Source organism: Pleurodeles waltl, chromosome 8 (assembly GCF_031143425.1).
Source record: "Pleurodeles waltl isolate 20211129_DDA chromosome 8, aPleWal1.hap1.20221129, whole genome shotgun sequence".
NCBI lineage: Eukaryota > Metazoa > Chordata > Amphibia > Caudata > Salamandridae > Pleurodeles > Pleurodeles waltl.
In genome coordinates, this window is record NC_090447.1 from 896,726,364 (window position 1) to 896,747,334 (window position 20,971).

Consider the following 20,971-nt stretch of genomic DNA (forward strand, 5'->3'; position numbering starts at 1 on the left):
ACAGGCAGGGCAGTGGTAGAATGGGGGTTGTGATAAAAATATGGTACTGGGGTGTTCCCAAATGGGTCAGCCACCATCAGGAAATGTCCACTGGTGGAGGATTCCGAGGATGCTGATGTCGATCCTGTCCCCTCTGTGGCAGTCCCCTGGCCCTCCAGGCCACTGGCTCCCTCCCTGACTGTGGTCTCAGCACTCCAGGTCTTGTGGCCGGCAGCTTACCCACTTGCCTGTGCCCCATCTCCTTCACCTGCGAATGCCGATGCACACAAACAGAGAGAGAGAGAGAGAGAGAGAGAGAGAGAGAGAGAGAGGGTCATCAAATCCATCACACACACAAACATTACCAATGTACAACAGCAGCTATACATCTCCTGCTAAGAAAGGCCCAGTCAAATACCATTCTTAGCCTACATCATGTCATAAGAATATACTTACAACTTTCCCATTTGACAACAGTCTCACCAACAACATAAGCCAAACATCTGACCACTACATGACCATTCCATCAAATCACCTCAAACGTATCATGCACTAGATGGAATGGCTAAACCAAAACATTTATCCCCATGCTGTTCATCAATGTCCATCATAACATCAGTCTAAGGAAATGCAGGTGACTGATTACACAATACCATGCCACACCTGCCCAGTCCATCACCAAAAGTCATGTTCCATGAAAGGTAAATCATCACACTTTACATACGACATAGCATCTTGCCTTCCAATCACACACCTAACTGATCATTCTGAGCATTACTTACACAGTGGCATAACTCTCAGATGAATACACTACATGTGTCATTCCCATACAGTGGGCATCACTAATTCACAGTACATGATGGGGAAACATCTATGTAAATACTAGTAATGGATTCAGCTGAAGTTTCTGCACCCACTAATCAAACATCTGATAGACAACAGGTCTATGTACTGCAATTAGGGGCTAACAAGGATACAGAATACACCAACAAAACTATGGACACCATATATTTTGCTTAAAGGGCTTATACCATTCCACCAGACATGCTGAATAGAAGCCTCTACACAACAACATAAGAATACCTAAATCACTAACAACTATCCTGACATGTGATCCTCACTACCTAAGTCCAGCCTTAACACTTACACAACTGATTACGAGTGTACCCATGAATGATACATGCACCTAGAGGAAAGCTAATTTACTGACAACATATCCCACAACACCAACAGGTGTTTGTGATATGGAACATCTGCTACACCATGACATCAGGCAGAAATGAGCAGAACCATAACCGTAACTGTCCAAACAGCCTCAGATCAGCTAAGGTAAATCAGGGAAAAATTAGGGACCAATATATAATCAGACACAAAGTTTCAATTGACATATGATGTAGGCAGCAAATAGCTTATGTAGTACTCACACAGGTATGTCATCGCCCTATCAAGAATCGACAATACACATGGGCTAAGGGTTAAGCAGCTTAACCATGTGCCTTCTGTATAACAAGCACATTGGGATATAAGTTTTGTTTTACACATGTCAATGAAATACCATGAAATGTGAAGGTCTAATGGACTACATGAGTTCCACATTGTAGGATGTCCACCCTTATCCAACTTCACATTTCCCATTGTGTGACTATGACATGAAAATGGGCACACCTCCTCAAACCTCATAGGGACAGAACTAAGTTGGCAATAACAAAAGCCAGTTTCAGTTGGCAGCCTCAAATGAAGTGTACAACTATTTAATCACACAGGATTACTTAGCCCTGTAACTCATCTGTCAGATCCAATGTTGCACATAGAGCAGAACCTGTGAAACAGGAGTGACCAGACACCTTAGAGCTTCATGACTCACCATTTGGATGAATGGCCTTGAGGACACTAGGTGGGAAGGATGACACAGCAGGTAAGAAATATATGGCTGAGTAGAGTCACACATATGATTCAGTCACATGTGCATCCCCACATGCAGCCATACTATTTGCTACATACAGGTGATCAACATGTTTCCATGGACATTACAACGGCCACATCTGTGTCTGCATATTGGCAAGTCGAGTTCCATGTGTTTTCAGTAGTCAACATACCTGTAGCACCTACATCGTCACAGCTGCAATACATAGTCAGCATTCAGTAAACTATCAGAGGAAAGTACATGGGTTCTGTCAGTACTTACCCCCTTGAGGCTGCTGTTCTGCCTTCAAATGCCCATCTACCTCAGGGTAGGCCACCGTAAAAATGCGGGTCATTGGGGGGGCATCCCCAGGTGGGGCTCAGCAATCTTCCGGGCCCAACCTCTCAGGTCCTCCCACCGCTTCCTACAGTGGGTGCTCCACCACTGTGGACCCCCAGGGTCCACACTTGCTTGGTGACGGTACACAAGATTCCCTTCTTCTGATGTGAGTTGAACTGCATGGATGACACAGACAAAAGAAGAAGGTCATGTCCACGTGCACCATACCAATAGTAGTGGACAGAACACATTAGTAACAGCAGGCAGGCACACATTCCCATCATCTCAACTCACACTCCTGCACAAAATACCATCTCAATGCATCAGCAACTTCACTAGTTTACATTAACTGTACACCTTCACACATCACACTTATCAGATATGGGTGTGACACTGGACTCCTCTGGTGCACCATATAGCTATGACCTCCTTCACAAGATTCTCCAGCTCTTCAGAGGAGAAGGCAGGGGCCCTATCACCTGCAGGACATGGCAGCCCTGCCAGGAGTCGAGTGAGCAGTACTGCAGAAGGTGGCAGTCACGCCTGCCACGTACATGACCGTCACTGCTGGCGGACATCGCCATTGGCCCAAGTCCTCCAAAGGCAATAATGTGTTTCAATGGCAAATAACACTGCAGTTGTGACCGCCTACTACCATGAGGACTTCCACCAGCAGACTTAGGTCACTTCCACGTGTCCAGTGCAGTAGGTCAGGCGGCTGCCATTTTTAACACATTTGGAAGTGTATAATAAGCTGCGTCATTAACTATACCCCATATTGTGCTGTACATCTGTACGTATTGCCCTCATGTTTAGGCGACTGTTTGTGCATCTGTGCTGTAAAAGCAGTGTTGTTGGAGGACATGAGGTTACAGCAATGTACAACTACTCTGAGGTTCCTATGTTTTTCGATAATGTCAATAAAGTCCCAAAATATGTGTGACACATGTCTAAACGATTGGTTTTACAAACATGTCCAGTAACAGGTAAATTATTAAGTGTAATCCTATATGTAGTTGAGGCGCTGTGGACCAAAAAGGGTGTCATCAGATGCATACCTATGTGCTGTACTGTATATGTCGGCGGTAGTAGCACTCCTACACAGCTGCTATGTGTGAGTAACTTAATAAACTGTAGTTGATGTGTGCATGCTGCATGCCACATACTATGTTTAAATGTTTTATACATAGTTACCCTGCCATGAGGAGAGGAGGACGACCACCAGTGTACCATCCACTGGTAGACCTGCACACAATTGAGGAAAGACATTGTATTCAGACATTTTGTCTGAATCATCATACTATCGTAGATTTTTGTAAACAGTTGGATCCAGATCTGATGCCTGCTATTCACAATCCTTATAGGATACCTCCCATCATTCAAGTATTATCAGTGCTACACGTCCTGGCCACTGGCTCCTTTCAGAATACAGTGGCTCTAACTGCAGGGATGCCTTAGTCCATGTTCAGTCAGGTTTTGAAGGATGTACTATGTGCATTGTTGAAACACCTGTATAGCTGCATCAGGTTTCCCTGAAGAGTGGATTTGGCCTATGTGAAGGCAAACTTTTCTGCAATGGAACACATTCCACATGTGGTTTGAGCCATTGATGGCACTCATTTAGCCTTGGCTCCCCCCAGTGCTAATGAACAGGTGCATAGTAACAGGAAAACTACCACTCCATCAGCGTTTAAGTGGTGTGTCTGGAAGACCAGTATATTTCACAAGCAAAGTATACAGGATCAGTCCATGATTCCTTCAGCATGCAGAACACTGCAATGTCTCCTGCCATCACAATGTTGCATGTCCTGCATACATGTTGTTCAACCATTTTGTTCACATGTGACTCTGGGTATCCAAACCACATCAGGGGAAGTCTGCTATAATGAGGCTCACAGGAGGACAAGGCGTGTAGTTGAGTGGACTTTTACATTCCTGAAGGCAAGATTTAAGTGCTTTGACCTATCAGGAGGAGCCCTCCTCTTCTCACCCACCAAGGTATGTCAAATAATAGTTGCCTGCTGCATGCTCCATGATCTTGCCCAGAGATGTCAGATACCACTAATACCAGATGAGGGGGAGGCAGCAGAACCTGTGGATTGAAATTCAGAAATACCAAGTGATAAAGAGCGAGAGGAAGATGAAGTAGGAGACTCTAGGGCAGATCTCATCAATCATTACCTCAACTGACTAATAGGCATGTTAAGTTGACCTATTGTTGTGATGTAATTGTGCAAGCAGATGTTGGTGGCTAGCATGACACCTCCTTTCTCGCATCATCTGTGGGGGTGTAGTGAGCTCCAATGCCTATGAGTGAGTTGCAAATGCAGACTGAAAGTTTGCACTGTGTACAGGACAGTGTGGTCCGCAGTATCATGTACTGTAACAGCAGATGGAAAATTACAGTTCTGGACATGCCTTCTCTGATGTGAGGATTGTATTCTGCTATATCCTATACCTTTTTCCTTTCACTCAGAGATTGCCCTAGATCTTGTTTGGCTCAGCACCCTTGGATAATGTAAGACAGTGTCAGAAGCAGATTGGAATTTCTGACAGACATGAGAAGTGGGCATGTCTGAAACCAGGTGATATTAGTGTTGTTTAAGTAGAGTGTAACCAAGATTGTTAGAAAGTCAGGACACTGTGATGGAAAAGTGTTTTCCCATATATTTCACTTGTAGGGTACAGGAGCTTGTCAAATGTATATTTTGGGGCATATTTATACTCTGTTTGCGCCGAATGTGCGTCAAAAATTTTGACGCACAATCGGCGCAAACCCTACCCCATATTTATACTTTGACGTCCGATCCCGCGGGCGTCAAAATTCCACCCTGTGCATCATTTTTTGGAAGGGGGAACCAGCCTTGCGTTAATTATATGCAAGGTAGGCGTTCCCTTCCAAAAAATGACTTTAAGGCCTGTGCCCCATATATATACTCTGATGTCATTTTGACGCACAGGAGGGGGTGGGCCTTAAAAAACGACGCACAGCCTGATGGGCTCAGTTTTTTAACGCCTGGGTCAGGGCAGGCGTTAAGGGACCTGTGGGCTTGGAAGGAGCCCAGAGGTGCCCTCCCCTGCCCCCAGGGACACGCCCTGCCACCCTTGCCCACCCCAGGAGGACACCCAAGGATGGAGGGACCCATCCCAGGGAAGTTGAGGTAAGTTGGGGTAAGTATTTTTTTCCGTTTTTTTTAAGTGTCATAGGGGGGCCAGATTTGGGCACCCCTACATGCCACTATGCCCAATGACCATGCCCAGGGGACATAAGTCCCCTGGGCATGGCCACTGGGCAAGGGGGCATGACTCCTGTCTTTGCTAAGACAGGAGTCATGTCAATGGATGTTGGGCGTCAAAAAAAATGGCGCAAATCCGGTTTGAGGCCTGAATTTTGCCTCAGACCTGACCTGCCACATTTTTTGACGCACAACCCTCATTTTCCCATACGCCGGCGCTGCCTGGTGAGAGTCATTTTTTTGGGCGCACACCAGCCCGCAACGCCGGCTAATGTCATTCCATAAATAAGGCGTCCGCATGGTGCATTGGAATGGCGTTAGCCGGCGGTAAAAGTTTGGACGCACAACTGCGTTGGCGCAGTTGTGCGTCAAAAAGTATAAATATGGGCCTTTGTGTCTAGAGATGTGCCTAGCTCATGTGTAAATGTTGGATCATAGGCTCTCGCATCACAATGGGTTTAGTTGTTTGTGAGCCACATTGGACCTAGATTTCATTGTTGTTTTACCTTGCAGACCAAGGTGCATGTCACTGTAGACTGACATAGGTGAGTGACAATCGTACAAGTATGGGACCAATGTAAGTGAAAGGTTCCAGGGCTGGGTACTTCAGTTTAGTAATCATCTTTGATGTTCCATGGGATTTGTGAATTAGAAGTAATGGTATGGACATGTGATGAGGCTATACCAGGTGATAAAGAGGAACCTATCAGTGTGACTCCTGCATTGTAGGATGTTCATCATGACCCTGACTTCTGTATCCTTTGTTTTTGCATTGTGTGACACCTTAGCATACATCCTGATGCTACTCCCAGTCATGCTTTATGTGCTGTTAGCAATTGTACCTATAAATGTGTGTAGAACTAGATTTAAACTTATTAGTAATCTGTTATGTTACATATCTATTGAAATGAGCCTCCTGCTGATGGAGTCCCGTTTGATGTCCATAACAATGGGTGTACAATACAGGGAGACATAATCAGACCAGAGTTTGCATGCATAACTATTGTATATGAATGATAAAAGACACATACACAGGACATGTGTTTAAGTTTGATTTATTGTGCATATCAAAAGGACATCCATGACTATAAATGGAAATAAATGATAAAAATGTGATGGGTGAAGTCATGGTGGATAAAATTATCTGGGCAGCTGCTACACCAGTTAGAAACACAAGTCCAATGTCCTTGTATTGTGGGAAAATGGAGTTAGGTCTCAGAACAGTCAACAGGGTGCATCTGTGGCACACAAGGGTAACAAAGAAGGAGATGTTCACTTCCTGGCAGTGGATTTGGTTTTGGCATCTGCTCCTGCTGAATGTCTGGCTGGACGTCCACGTTTGGAGGGGGGGTTCTTCAGTCATAGAACAAGGGGTGTCTGAGGCATGCCCTTCCCCTGACAGGGCTTCCATTCCTCCAGTAGCCGCAGATGTGGAAGGGGTTGATGTTTCATTGTTAGTGGAAGGGGCCGGATGCTGTGTACAAGACCTAATCGGGGTGGTATTCAGGTCCCACATCACCCCTGCAATGGAAGCCAGGTGGGCATTTTGTGCCTGCCACTGCACCATGACTTCCTGGTGGTGGGCCCTCTGCAGTGTTTGAATTTCCCCCAACATTGTGATGACTTGGTCCATCATACCTTGGGAACTTTGTTAGGCTCCCAAGGCGTGGGTTATGGTTTCCTGGTCAATTGTGTCCCTTTGAGGCCTCATCCTCTGGCCCACAGCAACCCTCCCATACACCATACCCCCACGCACCGGTGCCCCTGGCACAGTGCGCTCATTCCCAGAGGTTGCAGGCCAATCACTGTCAGGGGTGGCAAGGTTAGCCTCAGGCACCTGGTGTTGTCCACACTTGGGCCTTCATCCAGAGGGGGAGTGACAGTCTCTGGTATCCTCTCCATGGTGGCAATGTCACGGTTACCTGTGGAGGGAGGGAGTCTCAGAGTTCAGGTTAAGATGGGTGTATTGCCGCATTCCTGGAAGATGCAGACAGTGCCTTAACATGATTCCCAGAAATGACATTGACAGCTGCTGCACAGTATACCTTAGCTGTACATACAACTCTGTGACTTGATTTCCATATTCCATGTACAGAGTTGTTAGACTAGGTTGGCATTGATTGCACTACTGATGGCATCTGATATTGTCTTATTACAGACATGACTGTTCACCTCTTTTACCTAGTGAACAGTCAGGCATGCTAGATGGCACAAATAAGAGCTGTGATATGCACAATGGTGTCCTTGTAGGAACACAGTATGTGAGTAAGCAAGGGACATTGACCTATATCTGAATGTACTGCATGTCATTGACTCAGACATTTGACTTTCCAACCCAGGTGAGTCTATTTCTATCTTAGGATCTTTAATCTGTGGCCATCATTAATGGGCACACAGCTGTAGCTGTGTTTTGCCTGGGATGCAAGTGTGAGTGAGCCATAGCATTGCTGTCGTTGTCATATACTGTTCCACAATAGAACAATCAATATGGAGTAGATGGTCAACTAGTTAAAGATGCATGACATTTGATATTTTGTGCACATTCCAGGTTTTTATAATGATGGGATAGTGCATTCTGGGAGTTATAGTGATATTATTAGACAGTAGTTCACATGCCATGTCCAAGGGCTGTGAGGCCAGATGAGTTCAGCTGGGATGTGGAATGCCAGAGAGGGATATTAGGTGATTTGGATAGAGGTGTAGTGGGGAATGCTAATTGGGGTGGGTCTAGGTGGTGAGGAAGCATGCAGGACAGGAGAATTGTGACATGAATGTTGTGGGTACTTACTAGACTCCACTCTGCCAGGTATTCCTGTCAGCCCTTCAGGATGCAGGATGTCAAAACCTTCTCCACCCCTGATGTAAAAGTAAAGGAGGAGGTGGAGTCCCACCACCAGTCTTCTGTATGGCTAGCTGGTGCCTGGATCCCATGGAATGGTCCTTCCCCCGTAGGTCTTTTCACCTCTTCCTGATGTCCTCCCTTGTGCGTGGATGACTGCCTACAAAATTGACCTTGTCAACTATTATTTGCCACAACTCGAATTTTCCAGGCAATCGATGTTTGTTGGACCTGTGCTCCAAACAGATGTGGCTCTACCCTTACAATGTCATCCACCATTACCTTCAACTCGTCATAAGTGAACAGAGGCTGTTTTTGCAGAGACATGGTAGTGGTTGTGGAGACCGTGTGTGGGGGTGTTATAAGTGAAAGGGTGATGTGTTTGGTAAATGGTGATGTGATGTGAGCAGTGTGAATTATGTGTGCTAGTGATGTCTGTATTGTGAATATTGCGCTGATGTGGGGTGAGAGCTGAGTGAAATGTGCATATGTGCCTGTGGTGTAAAATAGCTATATCTATCTCTTTTTTACTTCTTGGTGTATGTGAATGGCATTCTGGATGCAAAGGATTGTGAATTGTGTAGGGGTGTTTTTTTTATAGTGCAGTGAGTAAGTGTGTCGGGTGTGTGGATGTGTGTCAGGTATGAAGTATTCAAACTATTCAATGTGGTGTTGCGTTCTGACTGAAGTGAGTTGAGACTGCCCTGGTTCACACCACCAATAGTTTTCCACCATGGAAGAACCGCTGTCGTGATTTGTGGATCACAATTTGATGGGAGGATTTTTTGTCGGCTGCTGGTGCTGGTGGTGGAACCGCCTCTTTTCCGTCCTCCAGTCTCCGGGCAGTTTCTGAAATTTGGCTGTTTTTTGGCATAGTCTGACTCATATTACAGAAGTGGTACGACTTCCAACTAGCCGTTTTTTTGGCAGCCACCACTGCAGCAATCTTACCGTCAAACCACCAAAGTGGTAATGAGGCTCAGAGTGTGGTGGTCTCAGAGTAAGGCATGGTTATGGTCTGGTTGCATCATCATGAAATGCTGCATGGTTGGGTCACAGTTCTAGGCTAGGCCGTGGCTTGAACACAGACCCCATGCATTCTGTGCACCAAATCAGCGTGGCGTTAACTCTAACATTTAAAAAGTCTTTCCTTCTCAAAGCTGTAGTTCACCGTGTGTTGCTGTTTGTCGCTTTCCTTCTTGCACCATTGGACGTTAACAACTCTGCTATTTCTGCGTTTGAGGCCCATGGGACAGGAAACAGAGTGAAGAAGTGCAGCTTATGCATGGGATGGATCCTAGGACTTGGAGGCTGCTCTCAAACTTATCACCAACAAATTGTAGTGACACACTCACAGAGCATTAAGGGCCATATGTACGAACACATTTTCCCATAGACACAGAATGGGCAAAACTGCATGCTACATCTGGCCCTAAGTTCCTTTATTGAATGACTGAAGGAGCCAGCCACCAATGCATGCAGGTGATATCATGGCACAAGGCACCTGCCTAAGATTCAAACAACAACATTCTAGGCATTAGCATTGTTCAGTAGGAACAATGGGAAATTATTGTAATGGAACCTCTGATGTCCAACATTACTCAATTGTGGTGCAACAGGTTGAAGACGACATTGCTCTTGAAAGGAGAGGGTAGCAGGTGGAAATATAAAATGATTACTCTACCACTTTTGAAATTTATCATTTTTAATATAGCAACAGTATACTTCTTAATAGGGGGTCTTATAAGTCCCAGAAAAATATAAAAATCAACATAGGTAGCTGTTATTACAAGTACAACAGTTTACAGCACCAGTAAAAACCTAGCCTCATTGAAAAGACAGTAAATTGTGAGTGACACTGACCATGAATCTAATTAACAGATTTCATTCATAACCATTATCCACCCAATCTGGATAGAGCTCAAACCTGATGGTAGATTTAACAGTAACGAACAACCTGACTGTGGATTTCTGCAGCTAAATGGATTGCCTAAGAGTATGTTGTCTCTCAAAGAACCTTTCTTTACAATAACTCTTACCAAATTTCAGATAATTTCAAGAGTCAGTATGCTTTGAATTTACTTTCAAACAATCTTGAATAGTTTCACAATTCAGATTTATCAATGGATTAAATAGAAATCCATAATAATAGTATATGAATTTACTTTTTTAGTTGCAAGGGTGATGAGTCCCTCAAACATAGTACGCCTGAACTGTCTTTTCACTGGGTACTTGAATGTAGTACTTGCTTCTCTCACTGTAGAGAAAGCATAGCAGCCCACTGCCTACTCAGCGAAGGTGGTGTTGGATAGTAATCCCTATCCACTGGTATGCAACAAAAACCTACAGTAAATCATTGTCCAGCCAGGGCCTTTTTTCTTAAAATGGAAAGGCACACACACACACACACACACACACACATCCATGCACACTACTAAATACTGTGCATTAAATTACAAACATGTGCACATCAGGTAGATAGGACTACCTTTGATGCCACTCTCATATCACATCACAGCCCGATTTGGGGCTAGATGTATAAAAGATCCATTTTGTATTTCTTAAATAGCAAATTTTAAGAAACCGCTATTTAAGAAATGCAAAATGGGATAGTGAAAATTGTGATTCGGTAATAGCGATTTCTCAAAATCTGTAATCGCAATTACGAGATCGCAATTAAAGGAGGCAACTCTATGCATCCCTATGGGCCTCTAGGCCCATAGGTGCGAATGGTTTTGCATTTCCCAATTTGCGAATTCCATTTAGGAATTTGCAAATTAGGTAGTGCAAACCCCAGGGTGCTGGGGGCCTAAGGCCCCCTCTGATGCACCCCAAAAAAATATTTGCGGACAAGTGAAGCACACACATGCTCCAGTGGCATGTGTGCGCTACACGTAATTTTTAAAAATGGATTTACAATGCATTTTTTAAAATTGCACATGCTTACCACCAAACTTGAGTTTGTGGTATTTGCATTTCCTAAATGCCCAATTCACATTTAGGAAATGCTTGATACATGTGCTTTGGAAATCGCAAATAGGAATTCCTTATTTGCGATTTCCTATTTAGAGAATCGCAATTTGCGATTCTCTAAATGGGGTCACAATTTAAAGGAGTCGCTATTTTTGCGATTCCTTAAAATTGTACATGTGAATGCCTTTCATACATCGTGAAAGGCATTTTTGCATTCGCAAACCGCCGAATTTTGCGATTGCACCATTTGTGAATGCAAAAAAGTTTGATACATGGGCTTTGGAAATCACAAATAGGAATTCCTTATTTGCGATTTCCTATTTAGAGAATCGCAATTTGCGATTCTCTAAATGGGGTCACAATTTTAAAGAATCGCTATATTTGCGATTCCTTAAAATTGTACATGTGAATGCCTTTCATACATCGTGAAAGGCATTTTTGCATTCGCAAACCGCTGAATTTTGCGATTCGTACCATTTGCGAATGCAAAAAAGTTTGATACATCTGGCCCATGGTCCTGGATTCTGTAATCACAATAGTTCCCACCTTTACTAAATGCAACATCACTGTATAAGGGGGTGTCATTTTGAATAAGGCAGGTCTACAGGCTTTGCCAGGTTGTCAACACATTAGTAAAAAGCAGCCTCATGTCATAATGTAACACTGCAGCAGCATTAAAATTAATAAGCACAGTATTAATAATCAATGGGATTCATTATAACGGTAAACATTGCAGTTTGTTTTCTTTGTGGTTGAAACATTTTATATTTAAGAACGCATTTGCCAGTGTTTATTTTATTACTATAGGGTGGCCTCTGCAATTATAGCACTAACCACAGAGAGCCCCACACCCCTGAGCCTGTGAACAAAAGACGCCAACTCAGAGTAGGGTTAAAATTAATAATAATAAGAGGGTTCTTTATTCTAAGGCCCCAGGAGATGTAGGCTGATTTTGCTTACCCCTTTTCTTGGGGCACTACAAAAAGCAAGATATGAAACTTTAACTCCCTCACAGGTGATTATGGAGTGCAAGTCAAATTTGATGAATAAACAATGAGCAGTTTAACCCGCTCCTTTTGAATTCCTTCTGTAATCTTTCTTTTTATAATACGGTTCCCCTAGTCCAAACGAGGCACCCACAGGGGCTTTTTCTCTTTCCAGAGACTGTGGGGCAAGCCCATTGCTCCTGCAGTCCCAGCTGGTTCCCTGCACTCAGCAGGATCCGACCTTCTCCTTGTGCTGCTCCCACCTGTGCTGTTTTCATTGAGAGAGAGCAGGAGCTGAAGCTCCTCCCACTCCATGAAGTGTGAGGGTTTCAAGCAAGGTGTGCCTGCTTCCCCAAACATGGGACCCTAGCCGCCAGTAGTATTTTCCTAAGGCCACTTGGCCTCTAAAAGCACCTTTTGTCAGTGCTGAACTTTTAAGAGATCCTTGTGTCAGACCTGCCCTCTGCTTGGCTCCTCGTGCTTTTCTAATGAGGCAGGCATAATACACTGCCCCTTCATAATGAGCTAGCAAAACATGTTCCATGCCTTACTCCCCAACTCCAGAGCTTCCAGGCTTCTTGAAGATCACCAGTGTATCACCTGATTAGAGAACCTGTTAAAGAAGCCCTAGAGCAACTATCCAGGCCTCTCCAGCAGGTTAGTTCCCCCAACATTTTTTTGTGGGGATATGAGGGGACCAGAACTACTAGCCCTAGAGAGACCCATCCTAGTTCTTGGGGTCATCTGGAATCAAAGTCATATAGTCTATCGTGGCAACAGGTGACTTCTCCTGTCAGCTGGCATCCTTCTACCACTGTGACTCCCAAGTCCAGGGTCTTCTCAAATGTTTCTCCCTTGTACAATGCTTCTAAGTGAAGGTTTAAAGTTCTAGGAGCCAGGCCCCCCTGCTTAATCCTAGGGTGCTACATCATCCCTTCACTCCTGTCCCAACCCTCCAGCACAGCATTCTGGGACAGTAAAATATAGCAACTTCAATTTATCTGTGAAAAGAGTTCCAGAGAGTCTCAGCAACAACTGTTGACGAACCATCTGCCAGATTCCTTCCCACCAAAAGTTCAAAAGCTAGCCCATCCTGTGTTGGCCCCAGAGGGCTGTCCTTTATGCTTTGTTCCATTTGGCATAGGCTGTTTGTGTTAGTTATACATGTCTTATGAAGAAATTTCTTGTGTTTTTATTTGTTTATTATTTCTGTTGGCAGTTATAGAGAGGTGCTTTCATTTGAATTGTTGCTGCATAGTTGCCGACCTACAAAATATTGTTGCAGTGTAAGGAGGGGGCAGGACTTTCGATTGCCAAGGCATGGTGCTGAGAGTAACTAAGAGGCAAAACAAAAACAAAGGCTTATTTAGGCTGTTTGGATGTCCTGGGGTATTTTCACACCTTTTATGGACATCAGTTGCTCTCAGACTTCGAAGCGAGCTTGAAACCCACTGTTTACAGTGGTTTTCAGCTTGTACTCCCTGCCACTATGTGCTTTGAAATCCTCACTGGGTGACCATGTGAAGGGAGCCAAAATCATGTGACACCCGGTGGCATCGTGTGAGTTGGCAGGTCTGCTGTTGTAAAGCCTGTTCCACTAAGTTAGTCTAACCACGCTTTGCATCAAAAACTAATGTCTTCTTCAAGCAGGTGTAAATAGATAGAAATGTGTTTATTTCTCATAACCAATGGCCCATTGCATGTGTGTTGCTATCGATAGCGCACGCCAAATGCGCTGGCTCATTCTGAGCGTGTTTAGGTATAGGAATTCATACTGAAAGATTTGCTTCCATTACAAATCCTACTCAAAACACACACCATGCACCATGGCGCAAGACCGTGCGTCATGCAAAGCAGTCTTGTTAGAAGGCCAATGCAGGGATGACAACGAAAGCATGCTAGCCTTAGTAGGTATTACTTTGCAACGCAGCATGCATTCGCTTTTGACAATAGGCTGGGAATTGTTTTGAAAACAGACTCAGAGCTCTGGACTGCGCTAGTGCATTTGGTCGAGAAGCAATGGAAAGAACGCAGCCCTGTTTTATTTGTTTTAAAGCTACACTTAATGCACTCTTTATGTGACAAGGGCTTGCACATGTTTTTTTAAAAACGGAGGTTGCCTAAGAGACTAGGCGAATTATTGTTTTTTTTTTATTTCAGCCTGTTAATTGTCAATTTAAAATCCAGCGCCATTGACAAACACTAACGGAAGCCCTACTACTGCCAGGTGGAAGGAAGTGACAGTCCAAATACATCGCACAATAAATATTCGTGGTCGTGTAATCTATATTTGACTGCTGCATCTAGAGACTTCCAGAGTTCTGAAATCTCTGGCTGTGAAAGTAAACAACTTTCCAATAACACCTATTTTCTCTGTTCGTTTTCTATGTAATCTTTAATTAGCTCCATACACTTAGGACTTGACGACAGTTTCAAAATTATTGATCAGCAACTGCATTTTATTTTAGCCCCTGTAGGCCTAACTAGCGTTTATGTTCGCCTTGCCTGTGTCCCATCACGTAGGGGCTTCCTCAAAGAACTCTTAATGCTGAGTCCTTGAGGAGATCATTATGTTTATAATGATCTCTTCTAGTGCAGCTTTACTAGAAAATGGGAACTAAGCTCTAGGTTTTGGCCTTAAATTCCGCAAAGAAGCTCAAAGTGCTAGTACACTGAGGTGGAATATTGCTTCTCCACAGGAAGCACTCCTTTCTCAGAACGTTCTCGTGTGCAATAAATCAATACATTTCTGAGAAAGCCAAATATAAGTTCACTAGAGATAAAAAACACTCTTCCCTTAAAATTACATTTAAAAACTATTGTATTGTCGCATTTTCAGTTCTTTTATACTGCAGGCACACACTGCACTGGAAATGTTCTCAAAAGGCTAGATACTTGCCAAGGATAGAACTACAGAAAACCAGGGAAACATTTAGGGCCTGATTTATACTTTTTTAGCGCCTCATTTGCGTAATTTTTTGATGCAAAAGCAGCACAAACTTACAAAATTCAGGGGTATATTTATACTCTGTTTGTGCCGAATGTGCATCAAAAATTGTGACGCACATTCGGCGCAAACTGTGCACCATATATAAACTTTGACGCCAGAGCCTGCAGATGTCAAATTTCCTCTGTGTGCGTCATTTTTTGGTTGCGGGAAACTGCCTTGTGTTAATGACATGCAAGGTAGGCGTTTCCGTCCAAAAAATGACTTTAAGGCCTGTGCGCCTTATTTATACTCCTGCGTCATTTTGACGCACAGGAGGGTGCGGGCCTTAAAAAACTGTGCACAGCCTGATGTGCGCTGTTTTTTAACACCTGGGTCAGGGCAGGCATTAAGGGACCTGTGGGCTCACTTCCATGGTCTCTGACCATGGAAGGAGTCTAGAGGAGCCCTTCCCTGCCCCCAGGGACACCCCATGCCACCCTCGCCCACCCCTGGAGGACACCCATGGATGGGGGGACCCATCCCAGCTAAGTACAGGTAAGTTGAGGTGAGTATTTTTTTTATTTATTTAAAGTGGCATAAGGGGGCCTAATTTGGGCGCCCCTACATCATGCCACTGTGCCCAATGACCATGCCCAGGGGACAAAAGTTGGCTAAGACAGGAGTAATTTCAATGGGGGTTGTGCGACCAAAAATGGCACAAGTCCGGTTTGAGGCATGATTTTTTGATGCACACCCACCATTTTCCCCGGCTAAAGTCATTCCTTAAATAAGGCGCCCGCACGGTGCGTAGGAATGGCGTTAGCCGGCGGTAAAAGTTTTGACGCAAACCAGCGCCGCGCTGGTTTGCGTCAAAAAGTATAAATATGGGCCTCAATATTATTTTGTACGTTTGCACCGCTTTTGTGTCAAAATATTTTGCAAATGCGGTGCTAAAAAAAGTATAAATCAGGCTCTAGAGTCTCATTTACAAAGAAGTGGTTCAGTGCGGTGCTGCTGCAAATTTTGCAGTGCTGCGTCATTTCAGACATGCAGGGATGTGCTGTATTTACTACAGTGCAGTGAGCCCCTGTGTTTTCCCCAGTGCTGGAGCTAAAGTTTGCCTCCTAGCACCAACGCAGGCACCCTTGCACCACAGTGCAAGGCTGCCGGCGTTGCAGGGGATGATTGTACAGAAGGTGTCCCTTCTTGCACATAAACAATCAATAATAGCGATTTGCAAGTTCTATGAGTGCTGCATTCTGATGCACACATAGAAGTAATAAATCGTCATTATTTAATGATTGTTTATGCGCAGGAAGATACACTTTCCCACACATTAACAAACATTAATGGCAATTTACTCCTTCTATGTGTGCTGCAGAATGCAAAAAGCAAAAATGAGAAGAAATAAAAGTATTTCCCCTCGTTGTGCCTCTCTGACACCACCCCTGGGGTTGCATTCATTTTTGGGGCTGCCTCAGGATTACGATTTCTTGTAAATCTGGGGCAGCATCAAAATGTGCTAGGTATTGTGGTGGAACGCCTACAGCAACACACATTCCACGCCCCTTTCACGCAAAGTGATGCTTGTGAAGGGGCCATATATACAAAGAGGCATTAAGCCACAAAAAGTGGCTTGATGCCCCATTGTAAATATTGACCAGGGAATTGCCCCACCAGAAAATCAGAAAAAGTCAAGTTCCGGTGACACAATGCCCTTGTAAATGAGGCCCATAGTCTTTTAAAATACAAGGAAAACTTTGACTTCAGAAAGGACTACGTTGAGGTCTAGACATGTTTGAAATAGGCAAAACCTGTAATTCCTGTGAGAATTGCATTTGTTATGTGCTAACATATTGCAATTTTGTACCCAAGCTTAGTTGACCATCATGATGATGCCATCTGTGTGTACTAAAAGGATCATTATGCACTCTAGGAACAACAAGGCTTGGTACCCAGGACATCAGAGCAGCTTAGAGAAGCACTGCTGATGCCACACAACATGGCCAAGTAAGTGCTGAGCAGTGATATCTATGGGAGCTGTGAGGAAATGAGAATTATTATCAAGGCTCCCAGTGCTTAATTTTTAATGATTTTTACAGATAAAAACAGACAATAACGTGTTTCCCTCTGTATTTAGTTTTAAAAGCTGAAAAAATATTGAAAATTGTGCTTCTAATGAGTGACTTTCCATGCTCTCTGTTGTGAATTCTAAGCAACAGTTGAGCAGATAGGCAACATGGGGAGTTAAAAAACAGGTTAAGAAATCTTTATCTTTAAACACAGCCTTATGTTAAAATATCTGTGTAATAAATTGCTAATATTTAGCTGTGGGTGTGATGTTTTATACAATTTGCTGCAGAATTTGCTGAAAGGTGACAGGCGTCAAAGTATGAGTGTGTCTATCAGTTTAATAAATGTGGAAATGTACCATTTTTGACTCCATGTATTTTCAAACCACAGAATAAATATGGATAAACACTAATAAGATGGCCAAAAAATAAATATGGATAAATACAGACGGAAATGTTAAATAAATAAATACCATAAAACCAGGAGCCCTAATTATTATATGATGAGGTTATGTGGCCTCACCATGTGATAATGACAAAAAACTCATTAGGCCCAGTTAGGTTCATTGGTAACCTGAGATCCAACACCATGTTATAAAAATAGTGCGTATTTGTACCTTCAAATAGACACCTCAACAACAAAAATACATCAGAGGGATAAGGAGATATGAATTTTCAAAGAAACAATATACCACTGCTTTTCAGTACATTTTTGTAATCTACTGAGATTCACAGTTTAGGACTAGGCACAACAAGCAAGTTAAAAACAGCCATATGGGCACTCTTGGGGGTATCAGCTCAGATAGGAAGCCAGTCACAGGGACCAGTCAGGTCCGGGGGACAGTTTCCTGCTGGTTCAAGTAGTATCCACTCCAGCCCTAATTCCTACATACCAACCACCATAGATGTCAATGGAGTGATACTAATGCAAGAGGTACATGATCCAGCTCAAAATCAGCTGCCACATGTCTACTAGTCTCCAGTTAGAGCAAAGTCAGGGGTTCTTTTTACCTAGTAATATCATCTGTGTTGGACTACTAAACTGCATTCTGATGACTCTCAGGGGGTCAAAAGACTAAGGTGCAACTTTTGAGGGCCAGGACTCGGTCTTCCAGACTGTACCTCGGCATCCAGAAGCAGTCAATCAATCAATCAATCAATCAAGGATTTATAGAGCGCACTAATCCCCCGTTAGGGTCTCAAGGCGCTGGGGGGGGGGGGAGCTACTGGTCGTAGTGCCATGTCTTGAGGTGTTTCCTGAATGTCAAGAGGTCTTGGGTCTGGCAAAGGTGGAGCGGTAGGGAGTTCCAGGTCTTGGCGGCTAGGTGAGAGAAGGATCGTTCTCCAGCGGTGGTGCGGCGGATGCGGGGGATGGAGGCAAGGGCAAGGCTGGCGGAGCGAAGATTGCGGGTGGGGGTGTGGAAGGTGAGTCTGTCGTTGAGGTAGGCTGGGCCTGTGTCGTGGAGGGCCTTGTGTGCGTGGATGAGGAGTTTGAAGGTGATCCTCTTTGATACTGGTAGCCAGTGAAGGTCTCTGAGGTGGGGGGAAATGTGGTTGCGGCGTGGGATGTCCAGAATGAGGCGGGCGGATGCGTTCTGGATTCTTTGCAGCTTTGTTAGGAGTTTGGTTGTTATTCCTGCATATGGGGCATTTCCGTAGTCCAATCGGCTGCTGACCAGGGCGTGGGTGACAGTTTTCCTGGTTTCGATGGGAATCCACTTGAAGATTTTGCGGAGCATGCAGAGTGTTGTAGCAGGAAGAGGAGATGGCATTGACCTGCTGAGTCATGCTGAGTGTGCAGTCCAAGATGAAGCCTAGGTTGCATGCGTGGGTGGTAGGTGAGGGCGCGGTTCCTAGGGATGTGGGCCACCAGGAGTCATTCCAAGTTGAGGGGTTGGTGCCAAAGATGAGGATTTCTGTCTTGTCTGTGTTTAACTTGAGGTGGCTTCATTCCATCCAGCTGGCGATGGCATGAAGTCCATTGTGGAGGTCGTTCTATGCAGTTGTACGGTCTTTCGTGAGGGAGAGGATGAGATGAGTGTCGTCTGCGTAGGAAACTATGTTGATGTGGTGGGTTTGAGCGATGTTGGCGAGGGGGGCTATGTAAATGTTGAAGAGCGTGGGGCTGAGCGAAGATCCTTGGGGAACGCCACAGATGATTCTGGAGGCTTCTGACAGGAACAGTGGGAGGCGGACTCTCTGGGTTCTGCCTGAGAGAAATGACGAGTTCCAGACGAGTGCCTTGTCACGGATTCCAGCGTTGTGGAGGCGTGTGCGGAGAGTGTGATGACATACCGTGTTGAAAGCTGCGGAGAGGTCCAGGAGGATGAGTGCTGCTGTTTCTCCTTCGTTGAGCATGGTCCTAATGTCATCTGTGGCAGCAAGGAGTGCAGTCTCGGTGCTGTGGTTTCTGCGGAATCCGGATTGGGAGGTGTCCAGTACCTTGCTGTCTTCCAGGAATCGGGATAGTTGGCTGTTTACGATTTTTTTCTATGACCTTGGCAGGGAAGGGGAGGAGGGAGATCTTCCGGTAGCTCTTGGGGTCGTCTGGGTCTGCCTTTGGTTTCTTCAGCAGGGCGTTGATTTCTGTCAGGCCTCTTGGCACTGGGCTCTCCAAGGTGCAGGCTTCTCAGCCCTTACGCCCTGTGGCTATTACAGGGAATCTGCCAATTGACTCTTGGAGTCACCTTCCCAGTCTGGGCCTCATGGGCAAATTTTCCACTATACGGGAACCACATGTGCAGTCATTTCTTTGCTAGTCAAAGGTGTAGCAGGTGCAGTCCTTCCTTTGATTCAGCCTCGCTTTGCTTGGTATAGGGAACAACAGGGCAGTCTATTTTCTCTTCTCTCTGCAGCATAGATATGATGTGTGGTCTGGGAGCCAGGATTAGTGCCACTTTTATGCCCACTACAAGCCTAGTGGGATGTGGCGACTAACCAGCAAATCGGCTACCAGGTCCCCTTCTGCCTGATGACAACTTTGTGTGAAGTCTGGAATCTAGGTGGCCAAGAATGCACTAATCTGTCTACTCCAAGTATGGCAGAACCCTTCTTTTGCTGTGTGGAGCTCCCTTTTCCCAACACAGATGTGAGGCTACCTGAGGGCTACACGCCCCTTGAAAAAATGGTTTTCCAATGGCTTCTCCTTCTCTGCCCAAGATTCCGGCCTGTCTGCCAAAACAAAAGAGCAGCCCCTTCCATGCATGACTATTATTTGCTCTTGAAAGGTGGCTTCCTCTTTCAATCTCGCCTTCTGGACTCATGTTCACTCTGGCCATCCTGCTGTCTTGACAGCCGGAAGTCACACCTCTTCCCTCAGCAGTTCCTTTGTTCCTCTTCCTGAGAGTCATTCTTACATCTCCCAGGAGGGCAGAAGGCTGGTCTCAAGGATAGCAACCTTAAAAGGCTACTGGAAAATTAAGGCAACAAAGATTGAATTTTCTAAAGTTGCCATATGTGCAACAGTTACATTAAAGTCAACTTGAGCAGCAAGTCAGGTTTAATGCACCCATTCTTTTGATACCTTGAAGCAAACTATTTAGCAGTCTCACTTAGAAGTTAGGACTGATGAGTGGTCAGCATGTATCTCCATTCTTCGCAATGGTGCTACTATCCTACAGTAAAAACGACAACCCAGCATTTTCACTTTCAGGACATGAAAATGTGTTAATCCACATGTCCTTCTTTTTAATATAATGCATCCCTCCTCCAGGAT